The sequence below is a fragment of the Anomalospiza imberbis genome, chromosome Z (genome assembly GCF_031753505.1).
Source record: "Anomalospiza imberbis isolate Cuckoo-Finch-1a 21T00152 chromosome Z, ASM3175350v1, whole genome shotgun sequence".
Lineage (NCBI taxonomy): Eukaryota > Metazoa > Chordata > Aves > Passeriformes > Viduidae > Anomalospiza > Anomalospiza imberbis.
This window is the reverse complement of record NC_089721.1, coordinates 56,953,431-56,976,537: the sequence shown is the minus strand read 5'-3', so window position 1 is coordinate 56,976,537 and position 23,107 is coordinate 56,953,431. Positions and strand designations below refer to the sequence as shown.

The 23,107-nt window shown below is 37.9% G+C and overlaps 1 protein-coding gene across 1 annotated transcript in view; it reads left to right on the top strand.

Annotated features, from left to right (window-relative positions):
- Positions 1 to 7,297: 7,297 nt before the first annotated feature.
- The window catches only part of LINGO2 (leucine rich repeat and Ig domain containing 2), a 494,638-nt gene continuing 478,828 nt past the window's right edge, over positions 7,298 to 23,107 (top strand). Inside the window, exon 1 of the mRNA XM_068176701.1 lies at positions 7,298 to 7,434. The gene's annotated coding sequence lies outside the window, so the exon portion shown is untranslated. The remainder of the gene's footprint in view (positions 7,435 to 23,107) is intronic.

Here is a 23,107-nt window from a genome sequence, read left to right as displayed (position 1 = left end):
AGATATTGATAGCAGGAGTGTGGACAGGCCATTAATTTGCCATCTAATCCACAGAACAACCCCCAGGATTAATTAATACATTAGTACAAGAGTCCTGCTGCTTGGAAAAAGTGATGCTATTGTTCGTACCCATCCAAAATGTGAGGAGGACTGAAACCAGATTGTGCTTTTGTTTACCAAGTGACTGGAGTCTTGCAGTTGCTAGCATGGGATTATTAGGTAATGCATGAATGGTTTTGGAATTTTTCTATCTCTGTGTGAAGAATCTTGATGGCAGAAATGGCCCTGTGTTAGAGAAGCTGTTTTGAATGCATGACGATTTTGTTAAAATTAATATCTTCAATATTACTCAGTTAATGCTGCCAAAAAAATGGCTGCTTAATTAAAATATAAATTATTCCAGGTATAACAATGTGATAGTTTGGCTGGGATAGAGTTCATTTTCTTTACAGTAGCTGCTATGAGGTTATGTTTATATTTGTGAACAGTGTTGATAAAATGGAGTTTTTGTTATTGCTGAGCAGGGCTTATGCAGAGCCAAGGCCTTTGCAGCTCTTTACCCACCCCACCAGAGAGGAGGCAAGGGGTGTGCAGAGAGCTGGAAGGGGACACAGCTGGGACAGCTGACCCAAGGAGTATCCCACAGCATATGGCATCATGTTCAGCATATGAAGATAGGGGAAGAAGGAGGAAGTGGTGGATGTTCACAGTGAAGATATTTGTCTACCCAAGTCACCAGTATATGTGATGGAGCCCAGCTTTCCTGGAGGTGGGTGAACACCTACCTGAGGATGTGAAGCACTGAATGAATGCCTTGTTTTGCCTTGCTTGTATGCATGGCTTTTACTTTACCTATCAAACAGTCCTTATCTCAACCCACAATTTTTCTCAATTCTACTCTAACAATTCTCTCCCCAGGCTGCTTCTGGGGGAGTGAATAAATGGCTGTGTGGTACTTAGTTGCTGGCTTGGCTAAAACCACAGCACACAGAAAATAAATTTTATTATTTTGAGCATCTATAAATTATTGCTATGAGCCCTTATTTCTACAATACTAGAAACAGACCCAGTTATTTATCAACTACCATCATACATAGGACTTTCATACAGGTACAAAGCATGTTCTGTTAGCTTTTGTTCACAACAAGTTTTCTTGCATGTACCTCATGTTCAAATTGTATACATGTATTTTAATTTTGAGTATTGATAGGATAATTGACAACTATGTCAATATTTTTAAAAAGTTATCACAAGATGTTAAATAAATGCTGGAAGTAATAATATATACAATCGGCTTTAGGCTGACCACTTAAATTGCCCCTTCTTCAAGAAATGACAAGCAATGTCAATTTTTTTTTCCTTATCTGTCAACAAAACTATTGCTCTTCCTGCTTTACATGTATGACAAGTACTAGAAATTAGCCCTAAATAACATTTTATAATTTAGAGCAGCTTTTGAACAGCAACAATAGCTACATCCCATTCTTTAGAAGAGTACAAATTTTCTGTACCTGAGAGAAAATGTTAATTTTGAAAATTCAGGTTGGCTTCACCTGTGAGATACTCCTATTTGACACTGGTAAAGTGTGTCCTCTTAATGCTATTGACATCATACTTACAAAAATTGGAGCAAAGTAACAGTGAATAAGATCCAAAAAAACAATTTGAGAAAATGATAAGCTAGTTTTCTTTAAGCTAGATTTCATATGATTGTGGTTTAAGAACATTCAGTGCTTTTCTCAAAGCCTTTCTTCCTCCAACATTCATGCAATCCTCAAATAAAATGGAAGTACATAATGCCCTTCTATGTCCATCTTCTATAATCTAGAGCAAGTGAATAGGAATGCATTATATTTTTACTTTTGTGAGAGTTTATGTTTACCACAGCCCTTCTTGTGAACAAAGAAAGAAAAGGTGGATAATTAAGCACAAAAGAAAATGTATCATTCCTGCTCAGTCAGAGATGCATCTAATTCTGGCCTTTCCAACTTTTAAGAGAGGAAAAAAATGCATATCTTCCATCTTTTGGGAGCTGAATGTGTAGTAACTGTGCATTGGCGTTATACTCCTATCTTTCTACTGGTATTTAAGAGGGATTGTTTCTTATCCAGAATTATTTGGTGTCCTCTAAAAATTAAATTTCTTATTTGTAGTTTCTAAAGACATGATTTCTATCTGTGAAATACTTTTTAACATAATGGAGACACTTTGTAGGTGATTAGAAGTAAAAGATAGTGAAATATTCACCTCTGTGATGAAAAAACAGAGCAGATTATTTATTGGGTCTGAACTTATTGACAGTAAGTAGTGATATATAGACACATATTTTATGAAACCTCTTTCCCCAGTGAGTGGTACTTGGGCCAAATGGGTGGTCTACTGCAGTGAAAACTTGTATGGCAAGGAAGAACTCTGGGATTCCCACTGAGGAGCTACTGCAGCATGTACAAAAGCTATGCAGAACTGCAGAATAGTAGTATTTTGGTAAAGATAATGATTTGAGCTCAGAGATATGTGATCATGATGATTCTCCCACAGCACATCTCATGCCACTAAATTCTAGATTGTATCTATTTTGGCACAAAAATGTAGGCCACATTCATGCAGCAGTTGTACTTCCAGCCACAGGTCCTTTTCTCATTCAGCAAACTAAGAATGTCGCCTTTGGCATGGATGGCAACAGTCCCACCTCCTTGACAGCACCTGCTTGACAGCACACCCAGTCCACAGTTAGAAGAGCTACACAACACAGGGTGCCCTCCCTTCTGGAGGTTTAGCCATTGTTTCCAGGTTTCACCCTACATGCAGAGGCATTGCAAGTACAGGCTTTAAAGGACTGAAGGAGGATCTCCTTATAATCCACTGATTGTATTTTATTTGGCAGAACAATTGTTAATTCCACTCAAACTGCCTCTAAAACAGTCAAATGGAGGAGATATAAAAGCAGGTGAACTAAGATATTATATCTTGAATTAAACTAGTGGCAGTGTAAGAGGTAGGTCATGGGTAAAAAAAAGAAACAAACCTTTGACTATCAGTTTATTTTTTGAGTTCTTTTTCAGGGTTAGGAATAATGTTATATTATAAAAGAAATATGAATTTTTCAAAATAAATTTTTTTCACAAGAAATTGTAAATTAGCATGTGAGCAGCATTTTAAAAATACATATATTTTGAAAATGCTTAAAATTTGAAGTTTCATTTATCATTGAAAGCACTTTTTGGAAACTTTAAGCCATATACTGATATGCATATGTAGATGTTAAATAATTTTTTCTTATTTTTAATTTTCTTTAATGTATTTTTTTCTCTTTGTAGAAAGAGATACATATAAAGATAAGGTCCAAACCATGATTCGACCTATGATTTCATCCTAGCTGGATGCCAAATAATATGCTAAATACTGGGGCAAAAACACCATGAGAATACCATTGCGAGCCCAGTTCTTCAGAGATTCATAAGGCTAAGCATTGCTAAAAATCTGAAAGAAACTTATTGTAGATACCAAACCCAATAGGAACAGCACTGTTTGTATTCTGGCAACAGAAACTTCTGAGGGCCAGTACAGTGACTGAAGGAAATCTTTACAAGACAATTAAAAATAGCTGAAATATTTTGATACATTTAATATTTCATGTTGGATTTTCAGTGATTCAAAGATTATTTAATTTCATTTGAAGAGGCACTGTAGTCTTTACTTACAATACAGTTGAAGGTAAATGCATAATCGTTCTTGTTTCTATAGGAACTACTTTTTCAGAGTTAATGACAAAGAAAGTATGGTTGTGATCTTTTTCCTTCCTTTTCCAGACCTTATGGCAAAATAGAAGTACAAAGTCCCTTTCCAATTAAGAGCTAATGGGCACTTTTGAAAATGCTTTTAGATTGCATTATGCACATACCTCCTGAGAGGAAAAAACAAGTCTTATCAATTACGATTTTTATATGGAGCCCTGACTGAATGGCCAGCAGTAAGGAAACATTTGGTTTCTTGTTCTGAAATGTTGTTTCATCTCTTCTGAAAGCCAAATACCTGCTAGTGAAAGGAAGTAGTAGGCTTCTCAAGCTGCACTAAGGTTTGGCATCTTACTGCAAAATTATGTTTTGTGATTCACAAAATATGCAAATTTCAAAGTTCAAAATACTTTGAACTGGTCAGCACAACTGAGATTTGACTGAAGAGACACAGGAGTGTTGTTAAAGCTTTCTATTGCTCCATTGTTTAATGAAGTTCCATTTGGTGATCCCTTCCGCTTAAATTTCAGTCTTTAATTTTTTCCAGATTTCACCTGTAGCATCTCCTTTCTTCAACAACTCCAAGGGCCCCAGTGATAACCTTAGCATTTTCCTGTTCCTATTTTTAATTTGTAGCAATTCAGTCTTTCTGTAGAGCTATTCTGCTTTGTCTTTCACATGCTAAAGGTGGCAGTATTCAGAAGAGACTCATTTCTTGTTGACAGTACACTTTTTAGACTAGAGGTACTACTATATCTTGCTGCTTATATACGTTCAGAAAAATTACACTGAACTGGCAAATTTTAAAAATGTCTATATGCAATATAAAATTTCTATGGAGTATCAGTGCAATTTCCTCAGAGTAGTTGCATTACTAGCTCTCCACAGAAATCACAGCAATGTTTTCTGGATTTTTTCTTTTAACTAACTACTGTGCAACAGCTGGGACTCAGTATTAATTAACATCTTTGGGTATTTAATTAACGTCTTTGGGTATTCAATTTGAGACCAGTTCAAGGAACATTGCAATATGTTGTCAGTCCTTTATAAATATGGGTTAATTCAAAGAAATCAGTGAGTTAATTGTGTTTGAATCCAGATAACAGGCTGTTTATTTTATGAAAAATAAAACCAGGTTCCATTTTACTGTATTCTCCCAACTTTGCAGGAACTCTCAATCATTGTATTCTTATCATTCCTTCTTATTGTTGCTCCCTATAATGTAGTAAAAACCAAAGTTCTCCTGTGTGGAGGTTTAGCATGATTCTGGATTAACAGTGCTGCATTTTATTGATGAGTGCATTATGTGTATTATAGCACGATCAGATGTTGGAGCAACATCAAGATACTGTTCTTTAACTAAGTATTTATCAATGGCTAAAGGTAACTAGCTGGCCTTTGGTTTATCTCCCTATTTGGGTGGCTCATGCCACAGAAAGAGTCAAGAGGAAACAGGAAGTCTTGGTAAGACTGAAATTAACCCTGAAGCTGATTAAAGAAGCTAAATGGAAAAGCTTCTGCTGTAAAGACAACAATTTTCTTACTCTGAAGTATGGCTAGCTACCAGGACTAGTGCTTGGGGATGCTGCTTGAAAAAAAAAACAAACAAACAAACAAAAAACCCAAACACATAACTTTTGACATTGGTGGTAAAAGAATAAAGGACTATGTTTCTTTTGTGTTAGTTTCCTTTATTCTAAGTCTTCCACCATTTCATGTCTGGGTTATATATGTTTTCATTTACCTCACATCTTCTTATTTTAGCAAAAAATCTGTAAAAACTGTGTATGTGCACATACTCGTACATTTATGAAAGTGAAGGGAGAATGCAAAATATTGTACAACTCATAGTTACTATTTGATTCTTTGTAACTTTCATGTCACTGCTCCTACCGGTAAGTAAAATTCCCCAACTATATCCATTTTTCATCCGTTTTAGAACTTGTAAGTTTCTGAGGATTGCAGCCTCCAGACAGCTTTCTATGGACAGGGATATGACAGTGATATGACTTGCTGCCAGAAAACAAAAAGCAAAAAACAAAACAAAGAAAAAAACCCAAAGAACAAAACCAGATCGTTCTTAGAATAATTTTATAGATCTGGTATTGCTGCTCCTGAATTGCTCGATGTTAATCTGACACTCCGCGTCCTCCATTAAAAAATGTGTTAAATCCAATTATTTCACAGAGTACAAAGAAGGCAGAGTGAGGTACGGAGCTCCAAACCCCGTGCAGCACCAACTTCCGCAAGTGCAGGGTGAACGGGGCCAGCAACAACTCTTCCATCAGCAAACGCAAGCCAAGCAAGCGACGAGGAGGCTGGAGACGCCCTCACACCACCGATGCGTTCAGCGTCCTCTCCGCAGCACGGTCCCGGTGAAGCCTCGGATGCGGCCGCCTGCAGAACACAAGGCCGACGGCGACGGTCATCGCTCCGCCGCCGCATCCCCGTCCTGTCGAGCCCGTGCCTGTCGCCGCGCCGCGCCAGACCCCAGCCAGCCTCCCCGAGGCGCCGGCGCCCTCTCGCCCCGCCACAAAGTGCCCTTCTGTCTCCCGTCGCCTCTCCTGGAGCGCGCCCGGAGCGGCCCCGTCGGGCGTGCAGCGGGACGGTCCCGGTGCGAGCCGCGGGGTCCCGCCGGCCGCCAATCCGCGCCCCCTCACCGCGCCGCCTTTGAAATGGCCGCCCAGCCGTGCGCAGGGTCTCCCTCCTCCGCGTGCCCCCCTGCTCCCGGGAGAGACACACCCACGAACCGCGGCACGCCGCGGAGCCGGGGGCGCCCCGACCTCCGCGCCGCGGAGCCGCCCTGCTCTCCCCGGAACGCGGCGAGGCGGGAGCAAGTGTGGAACAGGGGGGGATCAACCGCGCCGCCGCCCGCGCCGGGGAGGCGGGGGCACCGATTCTTGCGGGGCTGTGGGGGCGCCGCACGCGCTCCCTCCTCACGGCGGGGAGGGTTAATAAAGGCCAGCGGCCGCCTGCCCACGGCGCGGCCGTGGCCGCCTGCCCGCGGCCCAGCAGTCACCGGGATAGGGGTGGGTCGCCTGCCCGCCTCTCCGCGAACCGCTCTGCCTCCCCGAGGTGCCGCCGCTGCCTCGGCGGGACTCGCCGGCGTGTGAGCCGCCGCGCGGAAGGAGCCGCTCCGCCTCTGACAGAGACGCGCCCCCTCCTCCCCTCCCCACCGCCCGCCCGCCCTCACCTCGAGCTGGCGCTACCTCCCCGCTCTGCCGCCGGCGCCTCGCCCGTTCGCCGCTGCGCCCCGCTGCTGTCCTCCTGGTGCCTGGCCCCGCCGAGGGGCAGGTGGCCAGCCCAGCCCTCTCCCCCGCTGCCCTGCTGCGGCTCCTGCGTCTCTCGTCCTCCGCTGCAAGGAAGTCGCAGCGGCGATTGCCAAGTGGGAGGTGAGGACAGGAGAGGAGTGGAGCCGCCGGCGGCTCGGGCAGCGCGCTGCGTCTGAGTCTCCGGGGATGGACTGGGCTTCGTCCTGCGCCTCAGCTTGCCCGCGGAGAGGAGGGCGGTGATCGTCCGCCCAGCCCGCCAGGGAGGAGAGACACCCCGGTTAAATGTCACGGCTCCCCGTCCGCTCCCCGCCGCCACCCCGCGCATCGCTCACCTCGGCAGGGGGCTGTGAAGGTGGCGGCAGAGGCAGCCTCGGCTGCGGCGCGCCCCGCCGCTGCTCGCCGTGAGGGAGCGCCCCGGCAGCCACCAGGTAAGCGACGGGAACCCTCCGGGTGCCGTCGGGGGCGGCCGCGGGGAGCCCTCCTGTGAGGCCAGAATAAGTTTGGCGGGGGGGGCCTCTGGAGGCGAAGAGGATCCCCGTGTCGTGGGGGTCTGTGCCTCCCGATGCGGGGGCTGCGGGGGTCGAGAGTCGGCGGGGCGCGGCGCAGCTGAGCTCTGCACCTCCGCCCGCCCCGGCTGGCCTCGTCTCCAGCCCCCCGAGGGCTCTTGGACGAGTGGCGGACGGCGCTGACTGCCCGGCAGCGGAGGGTGGTGAAGGGGGGGTGTCGGGCTGCCCCAGTGGCGGGTTGGGGGGCGGGACGCCGTGCCCAGCATCACAGCTTCCCTGGGGAAGAGCTTTCCCCGCCGGGCGGGGAACCATGCGATGGGAGCAGGAGTCCTCCGGGGGCTCCGAGGGACGTGACACAAACACAATAGTCCTTTGTCACCAGCGAAGAGATGCTTCTACACCTGTGTCCGCTGCTGTGGTGAATATGCTCGCTGAAGTACGTGCATCAGTAAAGTGGGTCTAGGGGGGTGGTGGTGCTGCTGCACGGTGAAGGCACTGTTTTACCTTCTGCACAGCAAACCCAGAATAGCCCCCCCTTTTAGGGAGCAGCTCGAAGTACATGCAGGTGCTTCTGAACATACCTGGAAGAAAAATAACGGCAAGAAAATAATCTACTTATTCATCATTTGTCCAGTCTCTTGAGTCTAAAATATAAGGTTCTGCAAGTCCTATTCTATAGTTCCTGGAGTAAACAGCAATGCTTTGAATGTTCTTAAGCATTTTCCTATATAGCTTTCCTTGCCAAGCAAAGAACTGCAGTGTGTTTTTATTACATGCTGCTGTTTTAAAATACTGTTCTTTCAAAAGATTTTCTCATTTAAAAGGAGAAACTTCTTATATAAAAAGAAAAATATCTGAACACTGAACACTTCAAAAATAAATCAGATCTGAACTTGCATTGCTTGCCAAGTGCTGGGTGGTGGTGGAGGGGGCAGAAAGAAGCACACAGCTTTTCTGTGCCTTTGTCATGAAAATGAGCCATGCAGTCTTTATTTCAGTCAAAACTACAGCACTAGGGGAATGGAAGTGAAAATTAGTTTGCGTAGTGTTCAAGGAGGTAAGCCATAACCTGCAAAGCATGAACACAATAATTCTGAAGCCTTACCCCACTTTTTACAGTGACACATCTGGAATCAACAGATCTACAATGTGAAGTATGTGTAAGATTTTACCTCAAACCAATGTATATGCCCTAAAATAATGATATAGCTACAACAGCTGCCTTTACATGACTAAAAAAAAAAAAAAAATAGTGTTAGGAGGTAGAATAAAAGGATATGCTTTCCTGAGCTTCTACCTTCTACTGAAAAGCCCAGAATTAAAAGAGATGGTCTCTGTTCCTTTTGTATGCAATCAAGGCACCAGCAGTTCCATTAGAGGCTACACCCTTTCCAGGAAGTGTTCAGTTGTAGAGTTGGAGCTGCTGTGTGGTCTATCTTGCTATATAATGGGCCACACAGAAGAGCGCACTAACGCCAGTATGTTCCTACTCCTACTATATGTATATACATGTAAATATCCCAGTCAAAATGGGATTTGGAATTTTTTCTCCAGATCAGCACTTAAAATGATTTGCTCCTCAGCTACTGCGCCACCTCCTTATTTTTCTTGAAAAGTAGTGTTTTTGACAGTAGCTAATATATATGAATGAGAACAGTGATACTATTAATTTTCAGTAAACAGAATATTCCTGGATACTGCTACTGAATTCCCTCTTTGGAGAGTAGAAATAATATCTACGTAGACTGAACAACACAAGGCGTGATCAGCTACATAAAAACAGCGTGGTTTGTTACTATAACAGGTATCAGATATTTTGTTACTGTTCTAGAATCCAGACATTCAGTGAAAGGGCGCTAGGAGGAAATGTTACCCTGCTTAGTAGCAGCAAGAGGTGAAAAAATACAAAGTATTAGAGAAGCTGGTTAGCTTAAGCAGCTGTCCGCAAGTACTGTAATTAACACTCTGTTGGCATGCTACTGTGAACTAATACCAGGATTTGGGTATCCTGCAGTTAAGAAAAAAGACCAAAGTAACTTGCCCTTTGTAGTTCTGAAGCTGTATCGTTTTTCTCCAACACAGACAGTAAAGGAGGTCTGAAGATTGGAATATTAGCGGCCCTGTGCCGAGTTTAACAATGTAAGTCTATGTTAGTGCCTTTTTCATATGTTGTATTAAAGCCATTCAAATAACATAAACACAGGGTGGGTGTGGTTATTGGAGATGGAGGGTATCGATAAGGATTCTAGGAGGATTCCTGTGGTGTTTTTTGTAAGTCATGCTGATATGATGCTGATATGACTGTTGCTTTTTTTTAGAGGTTTTGTTTTTTTTTTTTTTTTTTTTTTTGTTTGTATACCTTTTGGCTGTCTAAACCCTAGCGAATAAAGTAGGGGCAAAAAGATTAAGGAGTTCTGAAGGCTCTGTATGTAGCTGTCTGTTGGTTCATTGGCTCATCCTTTGTGAGAAGGTGGATTTCCTTATAGCTGTTGCTGGTAATTAAAAACCCAGACGATGGAAAAATGGAAGGATAAGTGGATCAATTTCAGTAAATTTATATGATACTAGGTATGTGTATTGCTGCATTCTTCTATTGCAAAGGAGCTTATTTGGCTACCAGTACTATGATACATTATGCTGAGTGCATTCTAATTCTCTGTGCTTTCTCTTCATTTTTTAATTGTACAGCTATTCAGGAAATTTAAGAAAATTATATTTCTAAGTAGTCTCTAATTGACATGCCTCTATCATAAGGCTGATTTGGCTAAGGTGTGTCTAATTATGAATATTTATAAATTATTTCTCATTTCTAATTAGTACAGTGACTAGTTTAAATGTTGATTTTCCAAAATGTTTTAATTTCATGTGTTTTTAGCCAGATACTAATTTTTTGCACCTAATTTGAAAGCATAAAATTAAGACTTTTCTTATTTTCTGGAAAGTGTGGCCTTTCTGTTACCTTAGAAAAACATTAAAATAGATGAAATGACTCTGTAAAGAATGGGATTGAAATATTTAAAATTTATAGACACTGGTCCTCAAGATATGCAATATACCAATCAATGTTTACTCTGCTGAGATATCAATATTATTCCCATGAGATATGCCAAGAAGAATTCATATCATAAACCTTTTGATTCCTGGGGACAATTTCATTTCTTAATGATGAAAATCTGTGGAAGGAGGAAACATAGAAGATAAACTGTCATCAGTGTTGTATAATGACATTTTGGTGGCCCATTTTCTGTTGATAAAATGCAAATCTTGTGATTTTTTTTTCTCCCAGGAACTATTCTATAAAGCAATAGTTCACGAGATTATTTATAAATGTACCAATCAGAGATGTTATTTGATTACAGTCTAATGTCTTATTCCTTTAAACTGGAAGTAGATATTTGTATCAGCAGATTGTAGGCAAGTCTTGTTATATATTGATATCTAGTTAATGTTTTCAGATTGAGTATTATTGTAAAAGTCCTATTCGGTCAGTGTGGATATTTAGTGAACACCTCTTCTGTGTGGTGGAATTAGTGGACCATTTAACCCATCTTTCAGAAATACTCTCAATTGCATGCAAATAGAAATAAGGGTGCATTGCAATTAATATTTTATTGAAGGTGGAAATATTTTAAACTGCATCTTACTATTGATTTACACTTCTGCTAATAGTTTTCTTATTCCTTTCATGGTAGGCCAGGGTTGCAAGGAAATGCCAAAATCGTACCTGAGTTTGTGTATTTTAAATGGCATAGTGAAAGTAGGTAATTCTTTAAAAAAACCAAAAAAAAAAAACCAGAAGAATAAATGTTTCTGAAGGAAATGGATATTTGTATTTTCATCTAATGATCCTATTACATTTCCTAAAAACAAAGAAAACTGAGAAAATTGGGTTTTAGTTGGAAAAATAAAGTGACATAACTTATTAGCTGTCAATCTCAAAATTAAAGTTGCAATGAAAGGAAAAGAAATAGAGTATTTGCAAACTTTTGTCATAATTGGATATAAAATTATAATGTATTTGAGCAGAGTAAACAAAATCATCTTCAGAAATATTTGTCTCTATATAAATCTCTTTATTGTGGGTATTGTTTGATTAACTACAAAATGTCTGTCCTTTGGTCAGACTGAGGAAGAACAATTATTCTAAAGTACTATTTATTTTTTTTTAGCTAGTATTTATACAACAGTACTATGGTTAATATTTTATAATTTTTAATAAAAGCATGTTCTATTTCTGCTTTTTGTTATATATAAAATTTGCATGGCTTCATAAAGCCATTATTCTTCAAGTGAAGACTCATTCTTTTAAATGGTAAAAACACCCAGATATATCCTGTAAAACCATCAGTAAGAAAAATTAACTCTTACTTTTTTAATATATGAAGTTATACTTTAGAAAATTGCTTTTGTTCTGATATGCATGTTTAATGCCTAGGAGCAACCAGTCACCACTAGTTAAGTTTATAGGAATTTAATAGTACTCCACACCCTTCACTTCTTCCTGTCCCTTAGCCCGCTTTAAGTAAACCTGTCTTCATGTTGAATATTTATAAATGTACCAGTGTTTGGGGGTGGCATTTACTGAGGCATTTACTGAGGGTGGCATTTACTGAGGCAGGCCAAAGGCCATCTTTGAGTTGTACAAATGCAGATCTCAGTCTCTAAGGGAAGAGTGGGGCTTCACTGGAGTCCCCTCTGGTGTTTTTTCTGTAACTAGGAGTGTAATATGGGGAATTGCATCACTAGAGAAACCAAATAGGCTGGTCTTAGAACAAGACAGATACTTAGATTGTCATCCTCTGTTCACTTTCCAACTTGCAGAACTTTCATCCTAGTATTTCCTTCACTTTGTCTTGTTTCTGAAAAAACACAAAGTTTTTTCAAATGGTATTTATTTCTCAGTTGCTGCAATTCATAAACTGCATTTCAGCGTGTGTTTTGGTGAAGTATTCGTGGATTAGTAGTAGATGCTGGCTGTGAAGTGTTTCATAAGAGAGAATTTCTTGAGGAAAAGCTCAGTTTGGCGACTTCAGGATTCTGTTTACTTTAACATAGAAAGGTTTGTGTTCCTCTGTGACAAGTCATCAAATAGATTCCCATTCACAGCACACATGAGCCTCAGCAATGATATTTTCCCATGTCTGCCCTACACCTTTTGCAGCCAACATGTACCAAAGTCAGTTAAAATCATCACAACTCCACCACATCTGGAATGCATCAGTTTTGCAGTCAGGTAATGTGTGCAGGGAGGACACGTACAAAGACCCAACTGTGTTTTATCATGTTTATAGAGACTGAGAAAACCTCAAGAGAGACAAAAGAAGAGAAATAAATTCCTTAGGAAGAAGAAATTCTGCTTCCCTTCAGGCCCTGGAGAATAAAAAGTTGGGAGAAATCTCACAATTTCAGGATTGTCAGATTTTACAGCTAAGCAGACCCTTAGTTGGCATAGATAACACTTGTCAGCCCTAGTAAAGAGGAGATAGTGTTTGTGGCTGTTTGCAACAAAATCTGCTGTTTCTGAAGAAGAAAGGACTAGGGAAGACTGAAGCTGGAATAGTAGAGTGTGACTGGGAAAGAGAGCCAGACAAGCCTGTGGCCTCTCACCATCAATTTGCCTGGCTGTTTTCAGAAGTAACCAACTACATTTATGCTTAAACACTGTGATTCAATTTTCCAGGCATATCAATAATTGTCCTGAAAGAAGAGACTGTGTTGTTATTCCTTTTATGGGTGTTGGAAAGTGTTGAGATTCAGAAAACCACTCATCTTCAATGGTCCCATGTGAGTGCAAGACTTGCTTTAGATGTTCCTCTGAATGCCTCCAGTGCTGTATGTAACTACCAAAACCAGAACAATTATACAGAAGAAAAGATGAGACCTACCATTCTATTAAGTTGAAAGTATTACTTTGACCATTAGTATCAGGAATAGATTTTTGATTTGAAAGCCAGGAAAAATGTAACGTTAATAATGTACATGGGGAGGAACCATTGTGGAAATGGGTTGTCTTTATGGCAGTACAAGACGTAGTCTGGAAGAATATGCAGAATTCTACTTTGGCCAGTGGCTTCATAGGCTTTTTAGTCCTCTTGAATGTTTGTTTATTTGGTTGGTTTTTTTGTTTGTTTGTTTTGTTTTGTTTCTTTTTTAAACTACAGAGTGAGACCAACCAAATCTATCAAGAAAATAGTTGTCTTGTGCCAGCTTTTTACTTTTCCATTCCCAGTGTAAAATGGCACACATTGCAATGAAAAGGAAGCACTTTGGGCTATAGGCAACATGTGAAAACAGAACATATTCATTTATTGTAGTGGAAGCCTGCAAAGAATGAGTGGACCAGTTAAATTTAAGATAAAAGTCCTCTGCGCTCACCACATAAACAGACCCTAGTGCAAACAAGAATTCATTCCAATTGGGAATGGATTGAGTTTGCTAGAATAGGTTATAAAGTAGATAAGTAGATTCACATAAACTTAAATACAAAGAAATTCTTGTTTCTGTTGTCTTAATAGACAAGGAGGAGGAAGTAATTATAATGGAGTTATTGCAAAGGTAGTGAAAAAATGTATCAAAGTAAAAGACAGAAACTGCAGTAAATAATAAGCTTGGAATATCTTGCTTCCTAGATTTCTAAAGGAAATGCATAGCTGAGCACCTGAGTGACTTCTGAATCTATAATTTATTTTTAAATGTTATGTCTGATCTGGAGGATAGTCACTTATTAGGAAGAAAAATTATGTCAGAAATTACTAAATAGCAGTCAAACCCCAAGAAAGTAATTCAGAAAAATGAATGAAGTCAACATCTCAAAACATCTAGATGAACATATCAGGAGGATATGATTGCTGCCCACTTTAATGAGACAAATATACAAATCTCCTGTAATAACAGTCCTGTCCAGCTTCTTTCTCACTGCCAACATGGCTTAAAGTGAATGTACAGTTACATTCTTATTGTAAAACACTTTTCTTGCTGATAACATTTCTTTAAGCTGTTCATATAATGTTATAAAAAGCTTGATTAAAGGAAAAAAGTTGCATCCATGTTCTTAAGAAAGGGAAAAAGATGGTAAATAATTTTCTGTTTTTATTTTTTGCAACAATGCTTTTCTGTTTTTCTCAGACCGTATTCTGAAAATGGAAGTTGTGTTGAGCCTATAGGTCTTTCCTATTCTTTTAGGGATAGAGTTTTCAGAACAGGAGTCATTTGGGACTTAGAAAAAACTAGTTCTTGTAAGAAATAGATATAATTTTTACTTTGACATAGAAGTAATTGAGTAGTGGGCAGTATTATGCATTAGGGACTGCAAAATAAGTCATCAAATTACTCTCATCAAACAATTACCGGGGAAAGACAAATTAAAAAGTTTTATACATGAAAATTAAAAAAAATATTAAGGAGGCTACACAAATCTTGCTTAGATTTATTCAGTAATTATTTTGTACTTTCCCTTTGTGAACAATTTTTGTAGTTTTGAAAACAGACAAAGGTAAAAAAGAAAAAAAAAACCTCTGTGTTGTAGATTATTCAAACCCTACATTCACTTTAAGATTAACACGTTAAAGCTTTGAAATGGAAAAAGTAGAGATATTATAAAGTTATATAATAATAAATATTTTAGTTTTATGGTTTTTTATTTCCCCATTAGACAAAAAAACATGTGATGGGTAAAGAAATTTGAATTACTATCTATTTAAAAATTAATAGTCCATTAACCAAACAATATTGAAGTAAGAATTTCAGGATTTTTTTCCCAAAACCATAGAGGGATTACATCCAGACAAAATTATTTTAAATAGCAATAGAGGAACAGAACAAGAGTAAAAAAAAATTAAAAAGAGTGCATGCTCTGAATATCATAAAAAAATCTTTTGCACTATGCCATGTTGCTCAATTGCTTCCCTAGCTTTGAGACGTTTATCTTTTCCTGTGGGGCTTTTACTGTTCAGCTGAAGCTATTTACATTGCTTAAAAGGAAGAGTATCAGAGAGTAGGAACAATCAATTTAATTGTTGCTCCATTGGTTACTGCACCACTAACCAACCTGATTTACTTGGCTGTTTGACCAGTAAATGCTACTCTTCACAGTCTTGCTTAAAAACAGTTCACTTTGCAGTGTGGGTAGACAGTAGCCTTCAAATACTTACATCAACACCTTGTTATAATCATGTAGTGTGTTATAGCAATACACCATCTTGATATTAGATTGTACAACAACCAAATCTGAGTTTTTACTTCTGCTTAATATTGCTTGATTTTACTCAAAAATCAGCTTGTTATAAGTGGTTTTGTGTTTTTTTTTTTTTTTTTTTTTTTTTTTTTTTTTTTTTTGTTTTTTTTTTTTTTTTTTTTTTTTTTTTTTTGTGGGTTTTTTTCTTTTTTTTTTTTTTTCTCTTTCATTTGAATATACATAAGGGGAGAGCTGCAGAGAATAGATTATGGTTAGATTTAACAGCCAGGAGGCTCAAACAGTTCACTGCTCATTCAGTTAGGGTAACAGTACTGAGTATTTGGTGCATCTAAAGAGAATAGCTTTTTTTCACTGTTGCCTTTTATAAAGCAATGAAGCTATTGCTTGGTCTGCAGTTTAGAAACACTGTTTAGCTAGAAAATGGAGTTTTACTGGAGGTAAGGAAATGTTTCATATACAAGAATCAATCTTCATCATTGTAGATGTTCTGTATTAGGAAGGTGTAGCATGTCCATGGCTGCTGGAATTTACATTTAAATATGTAATCAAGGTCACAGTTTTATTTTATTCACATTCTAGCACAGTATTATTGATAAATGGAAGGATACTAAATGAGTATCTGTAATATATCAAGAGCCTGAATTTCTGTTTTAATTACATCCATCCTAACTGTATGGTGTTTCTGTTGGTACTAGTAATATTTTGTATACTTTCTGGACACATGAAAAGAGCACTGTGCGAAGATGGTAGAGAAGAGGACATGCAGATAACCGGTGCAATTTTAAAATTCTCTACTTTGATTGAAAGAGATATCATTATTACTGTCTCTTCAAGTACTTTCACACTGGACATCTCCTTGGATCAGCACAGAAGTAGAAAAGGAGAACAATGAGAAACTGAAAGCTGACATAGCTAGAAATTGCTGAAACTTCTTCAAATATGGTGTCAGACCTGCAAAGTCAGTTTAGAGTATATTAGGGATATGCTTTCTTCAGCAGCTGTCAAAATAGAACATGTTCTGCTGTAACATTTTATTTGAAGGCAATATGATCATATCTCTGATTTGAAATTGAGAATAACTCTGAAAATTAGGCAATGGCTTTGGGGCCATGATCATTTACCAGTACATTCTGTTTCATATAGGTTATACAGCTAACAAAACTTTATAATTTACTGTTTTTTCAGCATTTTTGAAGGAAACAGAAAACTGCAGAAAGTAATCCTGTAATATATACATAAAAGTGTGGTCCTTTCTGTTGATCTAAATTAAACCAATTACATTTTAAACTCACCAAAAGGATTTACACAATAAAAGCTCACTGAAATTTACAGTAAGCAGCATAACTTCAGGTTCTTTTGAAATTTCTGCTCTACCAGCCTGTGTTCACACATGCAGAAATGACCTGTTACTCTTCTAATAATACAAACTGATATCTATTTAAAAGCTTAGTGTATATTTTTGCATACATTTGGACAAATATGAGTTCCAAAATAATATTTCAGTGACTTGTAGTTGTTACATAGATACCCTATGAGAAAGCATGCTAAATTTATTTTTTTAAGCAGCTGCTAATAATGAAATATTCTACAAACTGGAAAATAATCAATATTTCTGCTTCTTTTAGTATCTCCTGTGCTTGGATTCTTACATTTTTATATAAGAAATCCAATATTTAAGAATATTTATGGTCAGGGTTCACTTAGAGTACAAAAGGAGCATTTTCTGCAGCTGTCAGGAAAATAATTTAGACCCGTCTATGAACTAAGTAGTTCTCTCTTTCTCCTGCAGTTTAATTCCAGTTAATAATTGCCAATACATCCTTCAAAGGGAACCACAGAGCTACTGCTCATTAATACTTATTCTGTGTTATTTGTAGACTACTGAAAATATTATCTACTTTCCTAACACTGCATTGTGAGGGGTGATGGTAGATTCCTCCTTTGAATCTGCTACCAGTAGCATTTTTACTTTGAAATGCAAATGCTGAGCTCTCTTGAAGTGATAAGTGCATGACCTCTGATATAACTTGTTATTACCCTTGCAGCTAGTTTAAAAAATGTTTTGCCTGAGAAAAGAATCAAGCTCAGTTATTGATAATACTCACTCTGCATCACATATTAATGCAAATGTTTTTTATTTATGGTGTCAATCACTAGATGGCACTGCTTTATGGTCTTTTTAAGATGTTACATTTTCCTTTTCTTAAAATAATAATTTTCTTCTCTGCTAAATGGCATAATAAATTGTTACTGGTTTTGTGGCATTATTTATATGAGATCTGTGGCAAATTGCAAAAAAATTGAATAAATATATTTTTGAGGAAGGTTAAATCCCTGAACATGATGTTTTGGTTAAGTGTTTGACATGAGGAGAAACATGCTGTTTGCTAATCTCTCTTCCAGAACTAGTAAAAATAGAAAATGTCAGAACAAAAGCCACAATGAGAATGCTCTTCAATTTCTGTGTTTGTTGGTACCTTCGCCAGTTGTAAATCAGCATGTTAAGTGTATCTTTTACTTCTTGCCAGGAAGGTGATTGTGTAATCCTTAACTTGCTAGCTGGCTATTCTAGCTTTTCTAAACTTCAGTTGCTCAGTTGTCAGTGCAGTCTTTAGCTGCACTGGAGTGCATAAGGAACAAAAAGGTAGGAGACAACGTAATCCCTTCTGTCACTGGAGTGCTAGCATGGTGTATGACTGATGCTATTGATTCAACACACTTCTGTGAATAGACTGCTCTACTCCCAGGTCAAAAATGTACTTAGGACATCATCACTGCAACACTGTTACTAGACAGCAACTACAAAATTAAAGGGTCTTGCAGATGTAAAACCATTAGCAGCAACACCCTGTCAAGGAAAAGAAGCAGGACCTGTTGTTTGTGTGTTGTGTCTTTTCAAAGTTTAGGGTATCATCACTGACTGTTAATGAAGTTCAATATGAAGTTGTCGTAAGTTTTGTAGGACTGCTGTAAATGGGAGTGCCTTAAAAGTCCTTATGCATTTGTCTGTTTTACTCCTGTATTTTGTTTTGTTTTCTTTTTTTTTTTTTTTTGTTATGGCACTCTGGTACACTGTGGCTCCAGGTCTGTGTGGTTCCTTATTTGAAGAACAGCATAAAAGAGTACATGTGTCTAATGGATATAAATGGGTATATATGCATATAAATGGAACTTCTTTTGATCTCCAGTAAAGCTGTCTCAGGAGTCTTTTCAGTTCTGGCTGGAAGAACTGCAAGGCATTTTTTAACCAGAAAGTGACTGAGTTTCTCTTAATATCAAACTCACTGTGGGATTATTTCAGGACTAAGTGCCAATACTGTAAGTAATGACAGCCAGTAGGCATTCTCTGTTGTCTAATTTTAAATGATTAAAGAGTCAGACACTAATTTTTGAGCTTGTCATTTGCAAAGAATTCTATCCTCTGGAATTAGGATGGTAGTTGGACCTGTGCAAGTGATTTTGGGGTCTATTTCCAGAGACAGGATTTACCAGTCTAGTTTTTGATAAAAACTAAATATGTACTCCCATGTGTTCATACTGTGTGACATAATGATTGTGAAGCTTTAAATGGAAGGCTATTTTCAGCTAGGTAATTTTAAGTGCTCAAAATGTAGTGGCTATCCTTTCAAAAATGCATTCACAAAAAGTAAACAACAGTTAGGTTGAGACTTTCAAAAAATATTTTTCAAAGACAAACTACAGATACTTTGAGAGAAAATATTGAAGTTTTTGCATAAATTGCTTTTTGACATCTGGCTTTTAAAAAAAAACAAACAAACAAAAATGACTAAATTTTTTTTTAATTACTTCAAAAATGAATATGTAAATTTCATTATGCATTTTCTTAATCTGGTTACTCTTGTGAAATGATAATTTAAAATAATTACACTTTTGGATTTGACGATGGTCATTTGCCTTAGAGAGACTTAGATGAAAATAAATTTTGCAGAAGTTACACATTAATAATTCTGGAATTTCACTAAGGATTGCTAAAGAAATCAATAAAATCTGGTTTATTTCACAATCCATCATTTTTGATATGAAGATTCTGGGTGCTTGTGTTTGGTGTTGGCATGGTAATACTCTGCTCAAGAGGGTGTCAGTTTACATATGATTTTAATTAGCATTTTTGGATAAAAGTAGAATGCAAGAGGAGGCAGTAGTGATGCTAGCTTTGAATTGGAAGAATCTAGGCTGAAGAATTATTTGCCCTAGATAATGAGACTGTTGATATTTCTATGCTTAAACCAAGTGTTTTATATAGGCATATCAGTACAAGAATACTTACTGGCTTTTATTATCTGCTGGTTTTTATAACAATATGCTTGTGTCTGATTTCCAAATTTGCTATTTCATTTTAAAGAATGACATTTGTGGACTTTTCCAATGTTGCAGTGGGGTAACCATCTCTTCACCAGGACTGGTGAAGTCTGGTTTATGAGTACTTTTTACGAGTGCTTGGAATCTGAATTTCATTCTGTATTAATTTCAGAGTATGGTTTACTGAATTGGTGAATATCTTGAGAGACTGGATGAAGTATGACTGAATTATACAAGAAATATCATATAGGCTGTGTTGTAACAACAGAAATGTCTTAAAATGAGTCACTTTCTTATACAGCTAGGAAAGTGATTTTAGTAACACAGGATAGCATTGCTATGCCTAAGGCTGTTCTGTCTTACTTGACTTGAGTCAAACTAAAATCTTTTTCCCCTACTCCCTTCACTGCCTTGCTTTCAGTTAAAGCTATAAAAAACCAGACACACATTTTATACTCTAGCAGGAGAATGAGGCTGCTGCATTTCTGCCATAGTTTACTTGTAGAAAACTTAATGATAAGGATCCTTTTTTAGTAAAAGTTGGGGGGAAAAACCCTCCACTATAAAAGCATAGAAAACTTTTTTCCCTTGGGAAATGACCTGTTGGGTTTTTCTTTGATGGAGTAGTAATCTAAGTACTTAGAGAACATTCAATAGTGGTTTATTTACTGTGTCTTAGAAGACTGTGGAAGTTTCATATATTTCCTCATTTTTATTTCAAAGTTACTGAAAATTGGCCACTTTGTTTCATAATTGGTATTATGATTTAAAATGAAAAAAGGGTCTAATTCACTTCTGAACATATGCACAGTTATGAAACTACTACTTTGAATGAAAGTAGCAAATAATAATTTGGGGCTATTTTATTTGTGAGGGTAGTGAATGTATTTATATATTAAATACTTATTTTCTTTCAATATTATATACATGTCTATATATATAAAACCACTTCCTTTACAAGTTTTGTGAGGAGAAAGGGAGCTTCTAAAAAGATTTGTCAGACAGACCCTGCCATTGAATCATGAGTTTCAGAAAGGACGACTTTCCTTTCTTAATACCTTCTCAGAAAGACGTCTTCAGACAATCTGGAGCCAATCCTAGTAAGACTTGGTCAATGGTTTAGGTCTAAAGGATTCCATAGATGTAAATGAGCCTTTATATGACTTTGTCCTTTGTATGATTAAGGATAGCAACCCAGATATATTCATAAGGCTAAAATAAATAATTTATTCAAATAGATTATGATAATGTTAATGATTAGACTAAAAGAATTCAGAATTTTTAAGTACAGAATATAGGTAGTTATAACTATTATAGTGCAATATTTTTGAAACTATATTGAAGCAATTCTCTTAGAACTACCAAAATAATTAAGTACAGACTGACATTACTCACCCATAGCAATGACCATAGGGAAATCTTTTGCACTCAGCCTTGAGAAGTAACCTTCAGGTGTGTCTTAACTCACGGAAGAAACCTCCACACACACTCCAATGTATATTAGAAGACTCTGCCATTAAAAAGTGGGATGAGACTTCTCCAGTATAAAGTGGTTGACTATCAGTCATAGCTTCAGTCCAGCTGTGTCAGCTCAGCAGCCTTACATAAGTCACAACTGCTATCACTTGTTTGCTGTCTTACCAAAAAATTTGCCACACATTGACTGGTGCCAGTTTCCTTCAAGAAAGACATTGTTCTTCCCATCTTCAGAATATTTGGCTTTGAGATTGAAGAGTCAGTCTGGTCTCAGTGTTCTTCAATACCAAAAGCAGTGTGACTCCTTCCTCTGTCCACCAAGAATAATTTTTGCAAAACAGGGGAAAGCATGAATTTTTTTCCCTTTAACCCTTACTGAGGTTAAGCATTCTGTCACACTGCATCTCATGACTGCAGTCAATGTAAAAATATTTACACTTCTGTATGTACAGTGATTATAGCTGGGTACCTTAAAAAATCCACTTATCAAATCTTTTAAGTTATCATGGACAGTTACTGCTTTATAGAATGTAACATATTAAGAAGCTCTAGAAAACACTGAAGCTTTGTTATAAATGCTAAATATAAATTCTTCTAATGGTGAACTATATGAAAAGGATATAGCTTTGTGCACTACAAAAGCACTTGAAGTTTTAGAGATATCTGGCAAGCTTTTCAATAGGCTGTACTTCGTACATTGCACAATAACCTAGAATTTCAAACATTATTAATTTTTGCTCACAATATCATGAGTTGATCTATCTAATGAAGCTGTGTTTTGTATAAATTTCAGGGGCTTAAATGAATTGTCCTCAAATGAGTAGTCTAAATTGTACTGAATAAGCCCATTTGTTTTGTGTTGTACAACATGGTGGCTTTTTTGTTGTAGTAAAAGTTTTGTGAACTTACCTGTACAGATAGTTTGTCAATGCTGAATCTTTGACAGTAAAATCAGTGGAATCAGTTGACAGTAAATTTGAGAGAAGGAGTATTTGCCGTACCCATTTATGAAAAGGCATGTGCTACAGGGTGAATGTCTAGCTTTTGTTCCTTTGTCAGAGTATATTTTTAACAGTACAGCTCTTTCCCATGACCCAACATGCTGGTCTCAAAGACCTCAGAAACCAGATAAAAATCAGACCAAAGACATCTCTCCATAGATGTTTTAGGAAAAGGATATTATTCCAAAGAAACAGCCAGACTGCACCAGATTATCCAGCTGTAGGTCTTCTTAACATGTGTAAAACAACTGTGGAATAGTGGGTATGTAAACTCAACACTTGCATGTTGTATTACAAGGAAACATGTACAGAGGGCTCTAAGTAGCATGGTATTTTTTTTTTTCTCTTTTAGATTAAAATAAGACACCATTATCTTAATTATACATTAATAATTTATTGCTTCTTTAAGCATTACTTGAATACAGTACAACAGAAGTTTAGAGTTTTTAACAAGCACATGTATACATATTCATAGAGAGCATTCTCTTATTTTTGTTAAGAAATTTAACATTCCTTGGAAAAGTTTGATTTTTATTTTAGGAACATGAAGAATTTTTTTACTGCTGTCATAACAAGTTCTTTGTAGCTTCTGCTTTAAAAAAAG